The sequence below is a fragment of the Ambystoma mexicanum genome, chromosome 9 (assembly GCF_040938575.1).
Source record: "Ambystoma mexicanum isolate Mex_15411 chromosome 9, UKY_AmexF1_1, whole genome shotgun sequence".
NCBI lineage: Eukaryota > Metazoa > Chordata > Amphibia > Caudata > Ambystomatidae > Ambystoma > Ambystoma mexicanum.
In genome coordinates this window covers 1,018,153,150-1,018,176,562 of record NC_090931.1, presented here as the reverse complement: position 1 = coordinate 1,018,176,562, position 23,413 = coordinate 1,018,153,150, and the positions used below count along the sequence as shown (strand labels likewise).

At 43.1% G+C, this 23,413-nt stretch overlaps 1 protein-coding gene across 7 annotated transcripts in view; it reads right to left on the bottom strand.

Moving 5' to 3' along the window:
• The window catches only part of LOC138488896 (sodium channel protein type 2 subunit alpha-like), a 1,049,646-nt gene that overhangs the window by 876,565 nt on the left and 149,668 nt on the right, over positions 1-23,413 (bottom strand). For 4 of the 7 annotated variants that reach the window (XM_069616277.1, XM_069616276.1, XM_069616278.1 and 1 more), the window contains exon 3: positions 4,836-4,924. The exons of the other annotated variants lie outside the window; for them this stretch is intronic. The gene's annotated coding sequence lies outside the window, so the exon portion shown is untranslated. The remainder of the gene's footprint in view (positions 1-4,835; positions 4,925-23,413) is intronic. 7 annotated transcript variants of the gene reach the window in all.

Here is a 23,413-nt window from a genome sequence, read left to right as displayed (position 1 = left end):
TTGTGTTAGGCTTTTTCTTGGGGTCCTTATAAAGGATTCCCTTAGATCTAGAGGGGCCTCCAGAGGTCCTCACCACCTCTCTGTTGGGAGAAGGTTGGGTTTTAGGCCTCTTGATTGGAGGGGAAGGAGATAAGCAAGGTACAGGCTTCTCCCTCCTCTTAGATCTACCTTTACCTACTTTAGGAGTTTCCCCCTTAAGTCTAGGATTTGGGTTGGGGTCTTCAGTAGAAGGTCCAACAGTCTGAAGGTTTTTGGCCTTAGACTTTTCTTTCCTGGTTTTCCACCAGCATTGAGAATTACCAGTTCTCTCAGGCCTAGGTAAGGGTCCAGTAGGTCTATCCTCCTCTTCCTCAGAAGCAGGGGGGTCACAGACTCTGAAACTGGGGGAACAATGATGGAGCTTGGTTGGGGCTCCCATTTCCCTAATGTACTAGCCTGAAATGTGCCTGGGTTAGAGGTCAACTTACTAACACCAGGGCTTGTAGTGGGGGTCTCAGTAGAGGTTCCCACAGACTTAGACTGGTCCCTTAACGTGGCCTCTCTAGCCAATTTGGTTAGGTTCTGGTTCTCCATACTGGGAGGCCTGGGGGTATGTGACACTACTCCTAGAGTTCTCAGGTCATTCCCAAACAGGACCTTTCCAGGCACCTCAATCTGCACACTGACAGGGATCCTCACTGTCATGTTGTTACACTGAATGAGGGCTGGTAGAATAGGAACCATTTGGACATGGCCTCCAGACATCTTAGTGGGACCTTTGGGTGCTTTTGCCACATCCTCAGGTTGAAAGAAGCTTTCATCCACTACTGTTCTGCTGGCCCCAGTGTCTCTCCTGGCAGGAGTATCCTGGCCATTGTCAAGAACACTGTCCATACAATACACTTTAGAGTTTGCAGGTAGGGAGTTATACACAACCCTATTCTGTGACTTAACCAGATCCATGGACTCTATAGACACAGTTGCTTGAAGACCCAAGGGTTCTTCAGCAAAAGCTTCAAAGTGAGCACTAGCCATCTGTACTTCATCCTCAGGAGTGAAGGCTAAGGAGACAGTGCTGATCCCTGCAGGTTTACCCTTGCATCTGGGATCCCCTTTGATATGGTCAGTAGCCTTACAGATATAGCATTGTCCAAATGTCCTGATTCGGTTTCCCTTGTGGCTTACCCTTATGGTTTTGTTTGGGGCCCTCTTTGGAATTTGCAGTTTTAGAATTCTCTTTGGAGTCCTTTTTAGGCTGTTTCCCCTCATCCTTTCTCTGAGTTACCCCAGAATCCTTGTGAGTGGCCCTGTTGGCAACCCACAAGTCAGCAGCCTTAGCTAGTTTTCTGGAGTCTAATTCCTTTGAATCAGCCAAGTGCTGTCTGAGCTCAGGAGAGCAGGCATCATAAATTGACTCCAACATAAACAGATTTCTCATACCTTCATAAGTGTTCACTTTGTAACCCTTAATCCATCCCTCTAAGTTTTTCAACCCTTCACTCACCCAGGTAGCCAAGGGGTACCATCATGCTTTTTGAGGGTTCTAAACCTCTTAAGATACTGGGAAGGGGTCTTCCCAAATCTAGCTATCAAAGCTAGTTTTACACATTCATAATCCTTCTTATCCTCCTCCCCCAACTCCATTACCACATCAGTTGTAACAGGGGGAATCCTAGAGAACAACCAGGGAAGTAACTCATTCCCTGTGATGTCCTGGAGCCCATGATTATACTCAAACAGAGACAACCAATCCAACACATCCAACTTAGGCTCATACATACCAATCAATTCCTTAGGCATCCAGAGTCTTTTAGGACTGGAACTTCTAGAGGAGTCAGAGAGAGAAGCATTGTCTACAGATAATTTCTTAATTTCTAACTCATGCTTGAGCTCCATTTCCCTTAGCCTGAGTTCTTGATTCAGTTCCTGGTGTCTTTGTTCAGCCTGAGTATTCAGTCTCTTGAATTCTAACTCAAGTTTCATTTTCTCTAGCTCAAGATATTGAGTACTAAGTGTGGGACCTGGCAAAGGTCCAGTAGGTACAACTGGCAGAGCAGAGAGAGGCCTAGGGGGGACAGTCACAGCAGCCTCACCCTCCTCTTCTGACTCTTCCTCAAGATTAATCAACATTTTGATCAACATCAATCTCTATACTGTTATCTACAGTTTCTGGCATGGTAGGTTCCTCTGAACCATTATCCAGACTTTGGTTAGCTAACAACCTTTCTATCAATTCCATTTTCTTGCCTTTAGTCAGGAGATTCTTATGCTTACAGAGAACTCTTAAACAATCAGGAGTTTATGTAGCAAGGGACTCTTGACTATAATTTTCCATGTTGACATGTTAGAAAGATTACTTTTTCAGTGCTAAGCTTTGTGGTAAGTTGCACTAAGGTCTCTTAAAGCACTCTAAAATGTATACTTAATACAAATCCCACCGCTGTACACCAGTGTTAGGCAGAAACCTGTGCAGTTCCCTCTAGTACCACTGCAAAAGATTTAAGACTACAGGTGTTTGGCAGTAAACCCACTTGGTAGCAGTCTGTACCACACAGATTCACTTGGTAGCTGTGGCTGAGCAGACTTCCCTCAAGAAGAGTTAGGCAGTATGCAAAGTATACACAATAGGCACTCAGATACAATAGCACAAGCAAACACTGACCAGAGCTTTGGTATCAAGGTATATAATTATTTATTTAAAAGCACACTGATTGAAACACTCCAGCACTATTATCGTAAATCACTCTCAACAGTTACTATTATTATATATGCATCCCTTATTCCTTATCAGACAAGTCTTAGTTAACACCACTTATTTCCAGATAGAGGTGAGCGCTTAACTATAGATGGCACTCCAATAAGTTAACGAAAAAGGGAGGGAAAAAGGCAGAATGTAGGAAAATACACCACACTAATATTTAGGAACTCTTAAGCAAGGCAGGAAAGTCAAAAGTTACTTGTGAGCCAAAGTCCATAGGCCGGGCCCACTCTTGGAGAGAGCAGGGCACAAATGCACCCAGGATCACACAATGACAACAGGCTTAAAAAGTCTTGCAGGGAGTTCAGAAAGGTTTTAGTTAGGCTCAGGAAAGTTTAGCCAGGGTATCCCAGGCTAACCCAGGTTCGAAAGCCGGGGGCTAAATCTACCCCATACAGTCGGTTGCAAGGGAAGCCAGGCAGAACACGGTACCTTATGTGGAAAGGATCCTCCAGCGGGGGCAGTTGTTCCTGGCAGCGGGTGCAAGTCGCGGCGTCATCCAGAGGAAGAGAAGATCTCGACGTGGAGGAAAGATGAAGGTCGTTGCACTGCCAGGGAAGAAACCAGCTGCAGAGTTTTTCGCTTAAAGGTACTACCCTTTGATTCGCGGTAGTGGTAAAACGTGGTATCCCGGTTGCCGGGGTGCTTGGCACAGGCAAGGCGGCCACGAGATGCTCCAGGAAGCGAAAAAGGAAGCAGACTAGTTATCCCCACCAGTCGAAAGAAGAAGACTCTCCGGGCTGGAGATCTCCTCTGTCGTTGGGAAAAGTGGTGAGACGGCTCAGCAGGGCTCCACCGGTGGTGTCGTCGTAGCAGGTCGGCTCAGCTTCTCCCTTGTCGGATTCTTAGGTCCTGTGGCGACTTCTAAAGTTCCCCCAAAGCCCTGCTTTTATGCAGAAAACCCCCATTCACTGAGCCTAGCTGTCACTCAAACATGCTAAGTGGTGAGCCAGCCGGCTCATCACTTGGGCCAATCAGGACGGAGTGCGACTTGAGTTGCCTAGGGAACTCAGTCCAGGGTGCCTAAATACCCCTCCACCCCTCCTAAGTACCCCAGACAGAGTGGCACCACGTTGGAGGGCTTCTGTGGAGAAGCCCGCCAAAAAGTGGAACAAAGGGATCAACTTGGGTTGGAGTCACAGAAGCGAACACAAAAGCCATTTTAGAACCGAGTTCTGTCAAAAAATACCAACCGGAGAATTAATATTAAATAAATAAACCGGCGGTATGTTCGAGGCTATAGGAATTAAATAATTAAAGTTGGTAGCCTCGAACAATGGGAAATCCCATAGAGATATATTCACGGTCGAATATAAAAAGAAGTATCCACTGCCACCAGCCAAAACTCGATCAGGGGCGACGGAGACGTACGTGCCCCCTCGACTAACAGACCCAGGGGCAATCAAATTGCCCCGGCCAGTACGTCCAAAATATGATGGTTTGTTCTGGTTCTATTCAGAATTTGAGACTAGTAAAGTCAATGGTGACTTTACATGCCCTGGGAGACAGTAGTCAGTCCCAGGGTATGGAGTCTATATTGGGGGGTCACTATGACACCCCTGTGTTACTGCACTGAGGGTGCTGTGTAACACACATCACAAAAACACATGAAGCCCTATGGAGTAAAAGACCCCATAGCCCATTAAACACATCTAGAGTCAAAGAAAGACACTCAAATCATGCCCAAGACTGAGGGTAAAAGAGTCTCACTCTTGGCAGGAGAAAAAATAAACCCCAAAAATCCAGCAAAGCTGCTGGGGACTCACTAGGTTAGGAAATTCAGCCTAAACAGAGAATTCTCCCTAACAATGTACAGCCAAAATATAACTTGCTTTTAGGTTTGAGATGTGGTCATTTTTAAATAGTTGGTTATACCTTTCAGAAAGAATAATATACCACAACATTTAATGCATACTTCCTAGTTATATGCCACTGACAAAACACCCAGGAAGCCATCACTTTTGGCAGATACAAAATAAGAAAACACAAATTCAGAAACACACAATAGATAATAAAATGCATATTTTAAACTAATTGCATGGACGCAGAAACAAGTGCGTGCTTTCTGATAGTACATTGTCCATGTTATATGACTTACCATCAAGAAAGGAGAGATTTCCATCAAGGGATCCCAGATGATACAGACCAGCAGCAGTCTTAACAAATGCTTGGTATCGTCATGCTCATCTAAAAATAATAATCAAATTTTCTCAAATGCCTTTGAGCAAATATGTGTCTCAGTAGATATTACAGAATAGTACAATATAGTTCACTAATAAAAATTGATCTCTAAATCAAACTCATTTTACTGTTAATCGAAAATACAGTTCTAATGGTTTACACTCAGCCATAACCCATCTCACGATGGTATTTCATGGTCATTTGAACAATTTCGTTGTTTGGAGAGAGAGTGAGGCCATGAGAGAAACGAAGAGTAGATATATGGATCAGAGACAATCAATGTCCAAATGCAGCACAACAAAATTACTTTCAGCAATACTGCTGCTGTTCATTTTACCACTCTCCTAAGTACATTTCCACAAAAGTGTGGAGGAGCCAATCACTCCTCTATTCAAAAACAGCAAACAACTAGATCCAAGTAATTATAGGGGTATCTGCATCATCAGAAACCTGTGAAAACTGTTCTGTTCAAGAGAATCTAGAGGTACGTCAGAGGCAATGAGATCTTACAAAGGTGTCAAACGAGATTCATCAGATAGCACATGACAACATAACATATCTATTATACTGCAGGCAGTATATTTAGTGACATTGAACTCTACATAGGGAAATGCAAAAAATTATTTCTTCTGTAACACTTGTTCCCATCCTTGAAAGTTCATCAAATTCGGCAGACCATTAATATAGCGAAATCTGTAAAGGTTTGGCAAATATAGCCAAGTTTCATTAATGTTTTCATGACAAAGATTAGTCACACACACACACACACACAGAGCCCTTTGACAGATTTCCATCGGCTACAGGGAATGTCCTAGATTTCTTGAAATTTTAGCAGCTGTAGTAAATGGATTCTTACATGAAAGTCGGATATGCTAAACACTCACTTTCAGACAGCACTTACCAATATCTATATGCAAAACACCCCCTGTATAGTTGCTGCTCCAATCAAAACAGCGTGTTGTTGCCAACAGGTGACCCAAGTGCACTACCACCACTTCGAACCATGTTTTACTGGAAAATATTCAATGCTACAAGAGTTTTAACAGATTCAACACCTACATTTATATCCTGATTTTGGTTGCACTTTGTTTTGCTCATGCACCAAATGAAACCAAACAAATGAGACTTGACTGAATTTTGTGATAAAAAATGATATATTTTTTCCGTGAAAATGCCCTTTGTGATGACACGTGTTTGGACGGTCCACACCGTCTTTATCAAATCAGGGCTATATTAGATGATTAAACATATGATTACCCCCTTTGGGAAAAAACACACATGTGAATATGTGTGTTGACAATTGGTGGATATTAACATAATTATACATTGAGCAAAATTAGTTGGGAAGACATGAAGGAAGGGGGATAATGGAGGAGTGGTTGTGGTGAGAATAAAATAAACAAAATGCAAAGAAAGAGAGAGAATACAATACATTGATTAGTTGCATTGATCATCTTGGTATCAATCTGTTACTTTCTGTATCTTATTCAGTAGAGCTATAGCTTGATTGGAAAATCTACTTTACACAATTTTCTGTCTTGACAAATGAAAATGAGCCTTTCAGCATGCAAAATAGTCATGGGTTCAATTCCAGCCTGTCGGAAAAACTTGGTATGAGTATTTTAACCATATAGATTCTAAAATTAATTTTGCCGCTAATTGCATGCTCAACCTACACCTAAATAGAGATGGTGTTAAAAATTGAGGTATACATATGTATATCAACAATTTTTAACACATTTCTGGCAGTATTGGAGTTAAATTTCTAATTCCTTCAGTATTCTAATGCCAAGAAAATGTGTTTTCTCTAAATTCACTCATGCGTCCACAGTAGTGACCCATGGTTTGTTTGAAAATTCTTTTGCCTTTTGCCGTGATCGCAAGTTTATTTCCTCTTATCTCTCTGAATGAGCCCGAAGCGAGAGGTTTGGCAGGGTGATTCTGCCTATGTACATTGATTTGGAACAACAATAACTGCTCTCTAATTGTTTCATGATGTACATGATAGTTTGTTAGTTTTAAAGCGCGTGTGCTGTGTTGTACACACGGATCGCTATCCAATTCGTGCATCCATTTACTCTTGTCAGTAATACCTAATATGTTGTCCTTGCAGTCCCCTAGCAACCACCTTAGTCCTTCTTTCATGTTTATTTCGGCCGCCATTTTATGAGTGTCAATTAACCTCGAATTGTCTAACCAACTTATGTCCCTTTTTGATTTTTAGCTAGTCTCATACTCAAATAGTGTATCTGGTCTTACTGGTGCACGTTCTTAATCTCGTGGAATTTTACAATGCGAGATTGTCCGCAACCCTTGTGATAATTAATTTATTGAGTATATCGTGACTCATTTCTGTAATTTTCAACATAATTTTTAACAGTTCTTTCTTATTTTTAATTAATCATTTATTTTGTTGCTTGGATCTGCTTGCTTACATTGTTTTAATTTCAGAGACCCACTGAACCGTATAAATAAAACACAAGTGTGGGGACTTGTGTATGTAATCCTAATTACATGCTTTTGGGGAAGGTGCTCTCCCTTATACTTATATTAATAACTGCATGAATATATACATTATAATTTTAATGCTTAACTTTGGATCAAATTCTGAACCAATATTCAATACTAATCAGACAAAATGTATAGAAATGAAGACATCTCAGTGTCTGAATTTAAACCGTTCTCCACCGTCCAGAATTTACAGATTAAGTTTGCTTCTTCTTGTCTCAATTTAAGTTCTTGATTTTCTCCCCTGGGTCCAAGTGTCACTTTTTTTAGGCCCAGGAACCTAATCGTTTTCTTGTCACTCAGCTGGTGATTTTTCTGACAGTGATGTGCTAGTGGTAGGGTGACATCCTGGACTTATGTTCTCTAATTCTTACTCGAAGCTCCCTGATGGTGCATTCTATGTATACTAGTGCACACTGACATATGATGGCGTAAATGACATATTTAGATTTGCAATTTATACAATCAGTAATCTTGTGTTTGATTCCAAACTTGTCCTTAAAAACTACTGTGTTGTCCATTGCATGTTTGCACATGGAACATGAGCTGCATTTCCTGAAGCCCACAGGTAATTGCGGTAGCCATGTGAGAGTGTTCGTAAGTTTTTCCTCTGGAAGAAAGGAAGGGCTCAAGATGTTCTTCAGTGTTCTTGCTCGTCTGAAAATAACTGATGGGCTATCTTCAATTAGATCTTTAATATGTGGATCTAGTTTCAACAGGTGCCAGTTTCTCTTTAGAATCTTTCTCAAAATTTAGTTGTTTGCACAATAAGTTGTTATGAAGTGTATTTGTTCTGGTTTGTAGACTTTCTGCTTGTTTGGGGTTAAGGTGGCTTCCCTATTCAGTTTCCTTGCTTCACCACGTGCTTTCGCTATGCTTCTTCTGGCATAGCCTCTAGCAGTAAAACTAGATGTTAATAAATCACATTCTTCATCAAAAGCTTTTTGTTCCGTACAGTTCCTCCTTGCTCATATATAGTCTCCTTTAGGAATATTCTTGATTACAGGGTTGTAGTGGCAACTTGTCGTGAACAACATTGAGTTGGCTTCTGTTTCCTTCCTGTAGGTTCTTATCTTGATTTGATTGTTGGTGACATAAATAGTAAAATCCAAAAAGTTAATCTCAGATGTGCTAGTGTTCCCAGTAAATTCTATTCCTAATGGGTCACAATTTGCTCTTCCTCTAAACTCTTCCAAATCGACCTCCTTTCCTTTGCAAATTAACAGGACATCTATAAACCGGATCCATAGTATGACTTTCTCATTATAAGCTTCATCTTTGTATATATGATTATCTTCATACATGGACATCACTAGGTTGGCCAGTGCTGGGGCATATTTGATGCCCATGGCTACATCTCTTGCTTGTCTGTAGTACTCGCCATTGAACAGAAAAACATTGTTTTGTAAAGTTAGTAGCAACATCTCTTTCAACATTTTCACAGATTGATAATTGGATGCTGTATCTTGGGAAAATGTGTACTCAATTGCTTCCAATGCTGTGTCATGTTTGATCGATGTATAAATTGCCTTTACGTCCCATGTTGCCAGAACATGTCCAGTTTGCCATTCAACTTTCGATGGTTTGTTGATTGCTGAAGTCGTGTCTTTGAGGTATGATTTTACTGTATTCATTCTGGGTCTCAGTATATTGTCGATGAATTCCGCCATGTTAATGGTTGCCCAACCGATCCCACTTAAAATTGGTCTTCCTTCTGGAAATAGGAGGACAGGGGAACTTGGGCTTTGTAAGCCAGCTGTTTCAGACACTTGGGAGGAATTCCTGAAATTTTACCAAAAGCTACAACAGTCTGAATCCTCAGAGGACAAAAAGACTGATGACCCACAAGATCCTGATGTCCCTGGGTAAAGAAGAAAGCAGAAAATTTAACAACTAGGCCAAGAGTGTAATTCTCGTATATGGGCCTAAACATTTTTCAAAATCATTTTTTTCTTTGGTACTCTTTCCACATTTTTGGAGGTGAAAGAAGCTATTTTGTACCTGTTTAAGAAATATATATTTCTTTGCCCTTGTTCCAGATCACCTTATCATTGTTCTTAGTTAACTTCGTAATAAAGCCATTCCCCTTTTGACTGAGTTTCTAATTCTTCCTACCTAATGGGTTTTTCAGAGGTTAGTCTGCAGAACTTCACATGTCCCCTGGCTTGCCAAGCCACAGCATCACAGTTTTGAGTATGATTTTAAGTTTTACTTGCCCACAATGGCCAAATGTTGGCTTCGAGTGAGTATTCCGCCGAAGTTCGGCTGAAATTCAGCTATTTGCTTTCGGTCAAATGCTTTCTGGAATACTCACTCAAAGCCAAAGACAGCTTTCTATAATTCATGATCTTCTCTCTGTTTGATAGTGAGCAAAGAGTGGCTCTGCCGGAGAAGGTTGCAGCAGGCAATAGGCTATTGGTTTATTGGGTGCTGCAGCCCACACCAAGAAGAACATGCTGACCGGTTTCAGCATCCACAAGACACAACAGAAGCCGCCACTGGCTTGAGGATAGACAGACAAGAATATCGAAGAAACATCAGCAGGTAAGGACCTCGCCCCATTTCCCACACTCTTCCACCTCTTGCCTTCCAAGACCCAATTCTTTTGCTTTTGATTCCAGTCCCTGTTGCCACACAATGCTATGCTTTTTTGACTTTCCACCCCTCCCTTGTGAAAGCTGCAGCCTGTGTAAAGGCAGTGCATTTTCTTATGGATTAGATCACTTTTACTGCCAGGGGTGTACCGAATAGTGAAATTAATATTCGACCATCATCATGTGACCCCTGTAAAGAATTTCATTTGGAGACGCCCGATGAGCAAAATACATTCAGACCAATTGCACATGGCTTTCGCTGTCAACAGGGTGCCACTGCCTTTTGTAATAGCAGACACAAACATTAGATGCTTGATTTTGTGTTTTTATTTTGTTTTACAGTGAACAGGTTTGTGTGTTAAGAAGATACCGGCAGTTCTTTGTACTCTTAGCAGACAGGTCAAGAATCCCTAAGAAATCTGCTCTCTCGTGAGACACTTCCCACCTAGCACATATTCCCCCATTGATGGCACAATGAAGGATGTTTGGAGACATACAACCTTTTCCCTCAGTGTTTTGCTATCCTCACCTGGGCTTGGTTAGTAGGATTATTGCTGGTGAGATGTTGTCATGTGAATATCTCTGCTAGGCATTTCAAAAAGAAGGCTATATAGTCCTTGATTCAAAATCATGTAAACCATGCTTTTGTTATTTTACGGAGCAGAAGAGATTAACAATTCAATGAGATGATACACCTACATTACAGGGCAATGCAATGAACTTGCACTTAATGACTTCTAATTTTCATACAGATGAAACACCTATGGATGTGCCTCTTTGTACACCTTTGTTTCCATTCAAACTGTGCACGAAATGCAGCCAATTCATTGCCTTTAAGTCATGATATTACAAATGTACAAAGAGATACTCCGACCCAACGGAGGGCCGAGCCATCCCGAGTCCCCCAAGAAATGTAAAGGATACATCATATGTAAATGCTGTAATAGTATTGTAATGTCTCTGTCTTCCCTCTGTTCCTGCTCCTTTGTCTCGTCGCGCCTTGAATCACTCGTGTATAGGCGTGTAATAAATGCCATATCATATCATTGTCCACCATCTCAAAGTGAACTATGTGTCTCTATTTGGTGAAATACTTGAGCCAACTACTCGGTATTCAGCCGAATAGTCATTTAACTATTAAGGACACACCTAGTTATACTTATTTGTTTTACATTTTAGAAGAGTAGGATGCTGGGTATTTACTCAAGTATTTTACTGCTAATATTAAGAACTGTATATTGCTTGACCATACTATTTTTATTCTCAAATATTATCGTTACAAGAGAATAAATATACATAAAGGTTAAACAAGAGAGTGGGAGCATCATTATTGTGTTTCTGTTTAGGGGTATAAAAGATAAAAGTCACTGGGCCTCATCACGATCACAGTAATAAAGCCACAGGTCCCAAACACACTTCCCAACACCATGATGCCATTTGTAGCAGGGAGCTTTGACATGGATTTCCACACACTGCGCCTGGAGCTACAGAGGCTTGACAACCAGGCCAGGGCACAGGGAGCACAAAGGGGTTTGGGGGGGTTGAGGAGGAGGGGGCCAGCCCCAGCAAGGCGTGCAGCCATTCACAGGGCCAGGCCATCACCCTGGGACCTGACTGATGGCCAGTTGGTAGCAGAGTACAGGCCGGAGAGGGCTACCATCACACAGTTGCTGGACACTATTGAAGGGGACATTGGGAGCAAGATTGCCATCAGCACCGCTGTGCCCCCACTCGTCAAGCTGGTTTCAGTCCTGCAATACCTTGGGACGGGCAACTTTCAGCACTCAGTAGCAATGATGCATGGATTGGCCCAGTCCACATTTAGTGCAGTCCTGGACCAGGTGCTGGATGCACTGCTGAGCCACGTGAACGAGCATATGACATTGCCCACCACCAAGGCACATGTGAATGTACTGAAGGCACAATTCCATGGGATTACACAAGTGCCAAACGTAATTGCAGCCCTGGACTGCAAATATGTTGCACTGGTTGCACCGCGGGCCCATGAGGCAGCGTACCGGAATAGAAAACAGTGAACTTCATCACATAGATCCCGCAAAGTGATGTGTACATGTACACTTTTCATCAAAGGATACAAACTGATATGATATGATGAAATGGAGAAGGCTTTCTTTCAGACCGCTGAACCAAACTTGATTACGAAGTTCAGGGTATACTCTAACATGGGTACATAACACTATATGTAAAACTTTACTCCGATCTAATGCACCACACTGCCTCACAGTACCAAACAGTACCAAACAGTACCAAACAAGGACCACTGATTTACATCCCTGTACAAGTAGCCAAGAGGGTATGGCTCTTGGAGGATTAAAATGGCCTGTTCCTCCCCTTCTGTGTTCAACACATTCACCTTTACACGGCCAACACTTGGTTGTGGCACTTCTGTCAGGCAGCTTGGCGCCCCTAGATTATCTTGCTGGTTTGCCGGGAGGGAGAAATTAAAATGTTATGGGGCAAATAAGCCTTCACACTTCAATGGCACGCTTGAGCCCATCCCCCGTCCATGCACTAATTCTAGTAACACACAATCATTGAACTACAAATTGATCTTGGAGAAAACAACATCATGGGTGGGTTTTACTCCTTTTCTCCCCAATCAACATTTCTTTAATCAACTACTGATTACACATGCACCCCTACTGTCCCAAATACAAACTCTTCCCCTCAATCCCCTTGCACCTTTCCAGTTGTGTGTTTGTTCATTTCCAGCCTATTCCCCGTTCAGCTGTTTCAATTTCCTTTTCCTCTACAGAACACAGTCTAGTTCAACCTGGGATGGGACACAATACATCACCATCTGGATAAACCTATGTGACTTAAGAACACTACAATAGCAAAAGGTATAGTAAACAAACCCATTACCATAACATTATGTTTCATACACACATGAGAAATGAAGCCTTCAAATAAACTGCTAACATTAGAGAGCAGAACTGTTTAAACAAATCCATGGGTCATTATAAAGCAAATCTATATAACAGAATATTGAAATGTACAGGAATATCCAAGCATATAGTTGCCAGCAATTATTAAGGAAACTTTACAAAAGACCACAAAAAGGAATACAAAAGAACAGAACCTTTTCTACCAATGTTCAGTTGCTCCTGAATTGTAATAGATCCATCCCCCCCAAGTATTTTATATTCTTATCGGATCCTTAAACTGGAGAACCCTTATCGAACCCCAATTTCCATCAGTGAATAAATGATGATCTCATTCAAATCACTCCAAGGTCACTGGTCACACCCACTGTAAAATACTCACAGCTGCCCAATACATTAAGGCAAATACTCTAGTACTAATCTAGGACAATCCTTTACAAAATAAATACCACCACTTTCGTTAATGGAATATCTCAACACATTAAAATAACAATCAATTTCAATGTCAACCCCTTTTAGCAGATCGTGTGGCAGTTATAGGGACACCCATGAAGCTGAAGGAGTTTCTGAAGCAAAGCAGTACTCACTGGCTTTACCATGAAAACGCAGTTCCCTGCATTACCGAAAGACTGTAGCAAGTGTTGCAAGTACCAAGAGAAGCAAGGCCAGCTGGGCAGCAAGCAAGAGCAAGGATTAAGAGGATTATGAGGACAGAAACCAACTAAAAGGATTATACATACAGTGCAGATGTAAGAAGATTTCCAATACATTAAAGATACAGCAGGAAAATCCATATGGCAGATGACAGGATTCCAGGAACATGAGACTCAAGAGGATTTATATTATTCAATTATGGATAGGATAAAGTATAATGATTCCAGAAAGGGAAACAAACAATAGAAGCATGCAGCATCATGATCTGAAACTACCCTCATCTGTATTACAAGAAAAGTCATACATAACGACAATAGGACATAATTGGATTCAGAGCATTCCCAAGGGTGCATAGCTACCACAATTAAGCTATTGGTGTGTGACCTGAGAGAAGCCTGCACTTCACAAGTTTGAATTCCGAGCAGGGCTGACTTAGCCTTCCATGCTTCTGAGTTGATAAATCAAGTACGATTCAAAAAGATGGGGTAATAAAATACCTGTAATTACAGCCCTTAGAAGCTAGAGTCTGCCATGAAGTACTATATAAGAACACAATATTTGTACTGGTAGTATAGCTATACAAGAATAAAAAGATCATAGACACGATAAGAGGATAAAGGCAACACAAAGGCTTTCGAGAGGTATTGGATATTCACTCTACAGTTTCCAATATAACTATTAGTATGCATGAGAGTTTCAGTGAAAACATGTACGTAGCTCAGGGTAATTGAACAGAACAAGGTTACGGCACACATAGGTAAAACATTTCTCATGACAGACACTAATGATAATTGAAAGACCACTACATGGTAATAGTATTAACTGAAAATACATGTTAAACAGAGGGAAAAGAAAGAAGGCAATAATAAAAAGGAAGATGAGGAAAGGAGGAGGCACCGAGAAAGAAAATGAGAAATGGAGGATGAGGAAAGAATGAAAAAGCGGAGAAGGAAAAGGAAAAAGGAATCAGATATAGATGGGGGCACACAAAGAAGAAAAAATAAAGGTTGCAAAAAGGAAGGAATATGTTTGTACTTGCTCAAATTAAGCAATGATAATAGTGGGGCTGAAGGGCAAATGTTCTCACTGCCATGAAACAGCATGGTTCCCAGTCCTAACATGGGGGAGCTTAAGATTTGTGAAAAGGGATTCGTATTATCTACTACAAAAAACTGTTCTAAGCCAGTGATTGTTTTTGTTGAATTCTGTTCAAATATATCTTACTGGGTTATTTACTTACTGTGTGATTCCTGTTCAAGGGAAGAGAGGATGGCTTCAATGACCCCTCTTGAATCACTTCAAGGAGATGCTGCAACAAGATGGGCGTTCTCTTCCTTGGTTGTTTAATAGTATTTATTATGCACCATGTGTCAGCATGTAAAAGCTCAGTGGCAGCTCCATCGCTGTGCAGCTCTCTCCTTTACACAACCGTATTTGGGTGAATACTGCATGCCTGTTTTTGTCCTGTTTTCATAATTTATCGGTTGCCCAAAGCTTTGTATGGAACTCGGGTAGAGATCCTTGCCCAAGGGGCCATAGAGATTGTAAACTCGAGATTGTAGTGTCATTGGACCATCAATCCTATCCCCACCCAAATTCTCTTCCTGCTAGCATGCTTCTCCTCACCTTCTTGCAGCCGCTGCATCCCCTTTAGGCCAATGGATGATACAGTGACCTTTGTGGGGCACTTTGTGGCATTCAAAGTCCACATTCTATCTTTTCTGCTCCTCATCTCATTATCAAGAACCCCCTGCAGGATTGTAACATCACTCTGTAACCAAAGCTCTGGTACAGCCTCAACACTTGGTATTTTGTGGCGGTTGGGGGAGAGGGGATTTAATGGTGGCCTGTGGCTGTTTGCCCAGTGTGTGAGTAGTATTGGCTTGAGGTAGACAGCAGGATGGACCACTGTGAGAAACGAGCAGGCCCTTGCCACGACCAACACCTGACCAACGCCTTGCACTGGCCTCTGTTACGATGGATTTCTAAACTCTGACCTGGTGGGCAGAAGTTTAGGAGGCCACCCTAGTTTAGTGGAACAGGGGAACGTTCTGGATAATCCAGACCATTCTACGGTAGCTTGGCAGGCGGTCAAGACTAAGGGGGTCATTACGAGTTTGGAGGCAGCCATGGTGCTATTAACACCATGCCTGCCTCCAAACCTGTGTCCCTGTCTGGGTAGTCCGAATGGGGACTTACCGGGCCATACCAACCTTGGAGGACCCGGTAAGTCCCCATTCTGAAAACCATTCCCCATTCCCATTTAAGCCCCCATAGGAATCAATGGGAATGGGGATGGAGCTAATTTGCGTGTCCGTTATTAGCTCCCTGGTCCCTTAGCAGGTCCCGCTAAGGGCAGCTGGTAAAACCAGCCGCCACTAGTGGGACCCCGCTAAGGGACCTCAGAATGCGGCGGTAGGGGGTTAACGGCACCGGCATCCTTACCGGTGCCGTTAACCCCCTACCGCCGTACTCGTGATGAGGCCTAAGTCTCAGGAGGGGTGACAGTGATCGGAAGCCCACAATGAGCACACACAGTAAAACTTCACAGATTGCTCTTAGACAGATGCATCAAAAATACATTTATTATAGGCCTTATAATCAAAACACAATTACACCACAGTTATGAAGAAACAATACCACACACGTTCATATACTATCTAGCATATATACAATAATGCGATTAGCCTAAGGCTGATGACGGTGGGGAGGGGGGGGGGAGAAAATATCCACAACCTGTACAGCAAAGGGGTTAAAACAACACAGATATCAGTTTAGGCAGTCCTTAATCAACAATCCCTAACTTATGTATTCCTGCTCTACAAAGAGAGGAGCTTAGTGCTCAAAGTACAGTTGTGTGTAAATGAAGAAGCAGGTTCTCTTAAGGGGGCTGTAGCTGCTCAGAGAGGGGCTTGAGATGATGAAGAATAAGTTCCTATTCCTAGAAGAGGGTCTACCCTTGCAGATAGAGCAACTTTCGGAGTTCAGGAATAGCTGGGGAGCACAGGCTGTACCAGCCAAGGAGAGTATATTTTGAGGGACACTCGTGTGTAAAAGTGAATGGATGTGCCAGGGGGCCACCAGTAAGTTAGGAAAGTACTCACCGACCCTCAACACAGTTGGGACCAAACTTTGGCACTGTAGCCCACTTTGCCTGTTGGGGTTAACTCTGCAGTTTCAGAGCGCTCCGGCTGTCAGCGGCTCCTGTACAGGACGGTCGTCCGTGATGGGACTTTGCTTTTTCTCAGCCCTTGGAGGAAGAAGGTTCATTCTGGTGCGGTTCATCTCAGGACACAGTACAAAAGAACTGCAGGCACTTTCAGCAATAGTCACCACAAAGGGGTGACGCAGGGACCACAAATGTTCGTGGTATGGCACAACGTACTCTCGTAAATCATGACCCAGAGGAGCTAGTACAAGTTTTGGCAGAAGAGGGCCCAGGACCACAAGTTAGCGATTCCCCAAGTCTCGAGTCTCAACTCAGGGTGGCAGCGTTCCTGTGGGATGCCCTGGATTCGAGCTGGTCAGTTCACTTGATGGCCCAGCAACCGTTCCAAAGAGACTCTTTGAGAGGGTAATAGGAGAAGCCGAGAGTAGTAGTTCCCACTAGTCCAAAGGGGCAAAGCGCTCTTGCAGGCCTTCTTGGTTTGATGAAGAAACAGGGGTCCAACGGGACAACAGCGGGATCAGGGTGCCAAACCTTCCAAGCATGTCACCGGTGGTTCCACAAGTCTGCTTTCTTCTTTTGGATACTTGGCTCTTTACGAGATTCAGTGTTAACCTCAGTAGATTGACCTGGAATGGATGCAGAGCCCCTTCTCTTATCGAAGATTAAGGTCACGCCCAAATCTCAGATAGCCAATGGAAGATCTGCTCTCTTTTTTGCACGCCAGCCATTGGCCAATCGTGGCCCATGTTGGTTCCAGTCATTCATGACTACCAGACATACTGGCGCCAGTAGTGTGGATTGGGACCAGACAGTCCTAACCCTCTTCCTGATATGATATATGATATTTTATTTATAGCCCGCCTATACACAAGTGTTTCAAGGTGTGACGAGGCAAGGGAGTCGTACAAGGGAGGACAAGACAATAATATTACTAGGACCAGTGACATTGAGATCGCGCAAGTGCAGGGGAGAGGGAAGGAGGGAAGTGCAAGGGGCAGAGGAGGAGTGGAAAGTGCTGAACAAGGTATCAAAACAACAACAAGTAGTGTGGCCAGCAAGTGACAAGTGCAAGAGTTAAGCGCAAACACAGGTATCTAAAAGTGCAGGTAAGGGGACTGTAGGGTTGGAGATACAGACCGAAGTGCAAGGGTTGCCAGGAGGCAGCGCGGGTATGAAGCTGGGTGGGCAGGGACCTGGGCCCAATTTCAGAGGGTAGCCAGGTGCCCAGTCCAGTAACAGACAGAGATCAGCAGGGGAGAGGAAGAGAGAAGGCAGAAGCAAAGAGGAAGGTCTTGAGGTGCTTCTGGAATCGAAGACGGTTCTCCTCAAGTTTCAGAGAGGTATGGAGGCTGTTCCAGAGTGAGGCCCCAGCGAAGAAAGAGACCAACTACCAACTCGATGCTTGGAGAAGCGACTGACTCTGAGGGAGTTGGAGGTGGAAGAGTGAAGAGCTCGAGTAGGAAGGTATTTCCGAAGGGAGAGTTGAAGGTTTTGTGGACCTAGTCCCCAGAAGGCCTTGTAGACAATGCAGAGGGTCTTGAAGTTAATCCTTGCAGCCACTGGGAGCCAATGAAGAGATTTCAGGGCTGGAGAGATACGGTCCCTGGGCTTGAGACCAAGGACAAGTCTCACAGTCCTGTTCTGGATGAGTTGCAAATGGCGGATAGTAGAAGCAGTCAGATTTAGAAAGAGGCTGGTGCAGTAGTCCAGCCTAGAGAAATCCAGAGCTCTAGAGACAGTGAGCTTCTGGGGGAAGGAGAGGGAAGGAAGAATACCTCTGGGGAGGTGCAGTTGGTAGTTTGACTTCTTAGAGACGTCAGAAATGTGAAGAGAGAAGGAGAGTGTGGAGTCGAAGATGACCCCGAGGTTCTTAGCCTCACAGGTGAGAGCAGGAGCAGGTACTAGCACACTTGACATGCAGGAGCAGGCGAAAGTTGCAGTTTTTGCCAGAGGCTGCATGCTCAAATAAGGAATACCCAGGTCTCTCGACCTGGGAGAAGGCAAAGGGACAAAATGGCCAAAGGACAGAACAAAAGACTTGGTGGCACGGCCATTTTCAGGACTGGCCACAGTCTTGGGCCAAACACGGTAAACGCGGTATTGGCTATAAAAACAAAGTAAAAATACTCTAAAAGTAAACTGCTGCCACCAGTTCGTCCTAGGGACACTTGTACAAATACCCACAAAATACTTATAGGGTGGCTAGGGCCATAAAACAAAAAGGACCCCTATGTGCGCTATGTTAAGGTCCTTGGCACATAGATAAAAAATTACCAAGAAATGGCAACAAAGTCAAAGACTAAGGGAAACATAGTTGCCCAGTACTGACAACCTGAAGGACGCGTCAGTTTCACCATAACAAATGAGCGAAAGCCCAAAGGAGTGCAGTTGAAGGCTGTGCTCTGCTGGAAAAAGTCAGGTTAGGTACTCCAAACAAAAGCAACACGTTTGCGGGGTTCACAAACAAGGGAAAATTGCACCAAAGGGAAATCTTTCCTAACAGCCTCGATATGCAAATGTCAGAGCAGGCCACTCAGGACAGCACCTGAGCATGTTAGAGTGAGGTTTGACTCATGTACCAGCCTGCCCTCCAACATAGTAATAAAGGTGAAATAGGTGCCTGTTGTGTTCAATTTCCAAGCAGTCCTTTCCCTGAACCAAACGTTTTTCCCTCCTATAACCCATACCATATTGTTTATGGCAATAAGCAGACTTTCTAGAGAGCCCCCTTTCCCTCATCATTCGCAGATGGTTTTTTTTTTTTTGCACATGGCATTTCATATATCTTTTTGAGAGAGAGAGAGAGAGAGAGAGAGAGAGAGATAGACAGTGGCAATCTGAAATTGTGTAATGGGATTGATCTGCAAGAAGCCAGTAGTAAGAACAGAGGTTGCAGGTTGATTTGTCTTGTAACGCCTAATTCCTCGTCCACACCCTGCTTGGCTAAACGACACCCCTCTTAGATCTCTGACAACCTTAGAACACACACAAATACCCCACAGAGAGCCCCATAGGCCTACCCATTAGCCCATCAACACTAATCGAGCCATGACTAAAATCTCATTTTAGCCCTATCACAGTCTCCCATTAGACCGGCTATCCAGACCCAAGGCACTGTAGTGTATCAGGTTTGGCTATTTCTTATGGAGAACATAACCGCAAGTCTCACAGCCAAACCCACAGGACCCACTGGCACAAATCAACTGTGTATTTCCGCCCTGTACCAATCAATACCATAGCTTTCCCATCTGCCTTGCCAACTATCCCATTAAGGACCACCCCTACCTTATTCTTAAGGCCATGTGCAGCGAGGCAACCAAAAGTGGCAGAAGAGTGCTACAGAACCCACTTACATTTCATTACAACAACCATGCTAATTTCATGTTACACTTTAGGAAACTCTTAAAGACCTGGCCCTTCAATCAAATCTAAACTGTTCAAGCTGGTTTTCCTTCCAGTATGGTTTAAATATGTGCCTCTATTTCCTATCTCTGTCTCAAAGCTATCTTGCTAAGTGGCTAGAAGCAATGTACCTTGTTGAATGGGCTACACAAGCCCCCATCTAAATTGAAAAAGTACATGTTATGTGTAATAATAAGTGTCTGTCCACATAATAGAGCCATGTTGGGGTTGTGCAGACCCTACACTGACAAATTAATAAAGATTAATAAAGTAAGAATTAGTTGGTTTAAATAATGTTCAGAATCTGATTTTTAAAGGGTATAAAAGTGTTTGAAAATCTTGTGGAAGGATGCTCTTTAAATTTAGTATGGAAAATTCTCTGAAACAAATTATAGTTTTTCAGAACTGGGTGATCTCTAACATGTTATGCTGCGCCTAATGCATGTAGATTACCTTAACCTTTACTGATAAAAGGCTAGTTTTTTCTACTGACAGCCAGAGAAGACTCGCCCAATGTTGCCCTATTAAAGTGCATAGGAGGGCCTTTTGTAGCTACGTGTAAACACCCAGCCGGGGAGACTTGAATGTAGGAAGTGGTAATTTTCAGAACCCGGCCACAGAAAAAAATAAATGTTATGTGCATTATGAAGCTCCACAATGCAAATGTAGTGTTTGTATTTGCAAAGACTCTAAACATATTTAAATTGTTTATGAATGCAAAAATTGGTGGTGTTCTTGATGCCTTCATAGCGGTGTAAATTAGCTATGGCCAGAGCCTATTAGCACCCTAGCAAGTATCTAAAGTTCTCAGAAAGGCATTAGGCAGACAGCTATTTTATACATAGCTTTATCAATCCAAGACAAAAAGATATCCCTTATGAGGGTGAAACGTGCATGCGATTGTCTGCATCCTTAAGAGCGGTCGATCTTGGGTTGATAAAGCTATGTATAAAATAGCGCTACCTTGTAATACAACAACAATTTGCACCAAAAATGCATTGCTCAGTTGTTCTGAAATGGACTTCCAGGGATGGTTACTGGGTTGTGCTGTGGCAGGTGCTTCTGCAAAAAGGAGTACAGTGACCTAACCAGTCTCTGGTGCCTAGAGAAGAACCAAGGGGGCCGTTATTAGTCAATAATCCCTTCTGCAGTGCTTGTCGGTTCAACGGCATCGAACCAAGCTTCTCGGTACTGTTTGTGTGGTTTGAATCAGGCTTGAATATGCCAGTCGTGTTGTTCCAGACTGGGAGCAGGTGTCTAGCTGGGGTCGATCTAAAATGTATTGTGGTTTGAAGAAGTGTGGATCGTGAGGGCCACAAGGGTCGGTTAGCCAGCATAGATGCTGGTGACAGGATGCACAGTTCGAGATGGGTGGTACGATGCAGCGTTTGGGTCATGAGGCAGCAGGTCCTCAATTGTAGTTTTTAAGCATTATAATCATTTTTGCAATGCTTTACTGGGGGAAATAACTTTAGCCCTTTTTATGACCTAGGCACTTGAGGCAGAGGTTGTCAGCAGATTACATGACATGTACTGTAGCCCGCAAGACACACACACAACGCAAATCCCTTATGCTCCGGAAAAGGTGGAGGGAAAGGGCCAAAAGCTAGAACTTGGCAAGACGATAATTGTGACAGGACAAAAAAAGTCGTCGGGAAAATTGACCTCAGATGCTACTGCATGTTCGATCCCAACCACATGGAAAAAAGGACCAAAGGGTGAGGCTTAGGGTAGGACACAGGACTGCCAGGATAATGCTGCACATGTTCCGGCTTCACATGAAAATAAAAAAGGGAATTTTTTGGTGCTACAAACAAGTGCTCCGGTCACATCCCGAAGGACAAAATATTCCATAAGTATGGAGAACAGTGGTCGGTACATAGGAGTATGAATTCTGTTTTTTCTTTTGTCATTTGTTTCCCTTTACTTTACCATTGCTATTTGTTTTTTGTATTCCGTTATAGGAAAGACCACTGGCCATGTGTATTGAATTAAATCTTGAAAGCTTGAGTGAAGAGCACGGTTAGAGGTGTTTCGTTTGGAGGAATGTCCACATGAACGAGGTCAGGGAAAATAAAGTGTTTTATGACACCAAGTATTTTTGTAATGTTTGGGAAGGAGAGCCATTTGGTAAAAGAGAGTAGCCATCCATAACCACCAAGTCTTTATGCTAGAGGAAAGATGTGAAGGTTGTCAGTAGACATCGGGCATTTTCTGTGTGTTTGATACAAGCAATATGGGTAAGATAGCTCAGTGGGTTGAGCGCTCACTGCTGCAATCTATGTGTGATCTGCAGGTCGCAGGTTCGAATCCCGGTAAGGCCAACTCAGCCTTTCATCCTTCCGAGGTCGATAAATGAGTACCAACTTGGTTGGGATGATAAATGTATGTAAATATGTTTTCTGTAAATTGCTTTGGCTTAAGGCGCTATATAAATAACAAATCATTATCAATGCGGGAGAGGAATTGAAAGGAGACACAAGGGGTCTCATTACACGGATGGCGGTAAGGATTTACCGGTACCGGTAAAATACTGGTACCGGTAAATCCTTACCGCCTTACTACGAGGTCCCTTTGCGGGTTGGGGGATTTAACGCCTGCTTTTTGCAGGCGTTAAAAAATCAACCCGCAAAGGGACCCAGGGAGCTAATTACGGTACCGCAAATTGCGGTACCTTAATTAGCGCCTTCCCATTCCCATTGAGCCCTATGGGGCAAAAATGGGAATGGGGAAGGGCAATGGTGGAAGGGGGAATTACCGCCCCTCCAACCTTGGAATGGGGCGGTAATTCCCCTTTCCGCCAAGGCGGTGCCGGTATTTTACCGGCATGAAACATGGCGCTAATAGCGCCATGGTTCTCCGCCATCCGAGTAATGAGGCCCAAGGTATGTTATTTGTATTGGGTTGAGCTACAGCATAGATATACAGAAAACAAAAGGATCCTATTTTTGTGTGGGCAGAGAGAGCCATGACAAAGCTAAATGTGTACAGAGATACCACCATATGTGCGATTCCCCAAGCAAGAGGACTTTTCAGATGACCCAAAGTATGGGAGTGATACATAAATAAGCTTGCATTGTGAGTGCCTTCACCATTAATCACCAGCAGTATTCTAGGTTGGGACTGTTTTTTCAACATGTGTGCACCTTCAATATTGAATGTACAAAAGGTGATTTCTGAAACGTGGCATAATGCCTATTTTTGAGTTCCTGTGCCAAGTGTCAATGCAAAATAATGCATTTCTGACAATCCTATCTTATTT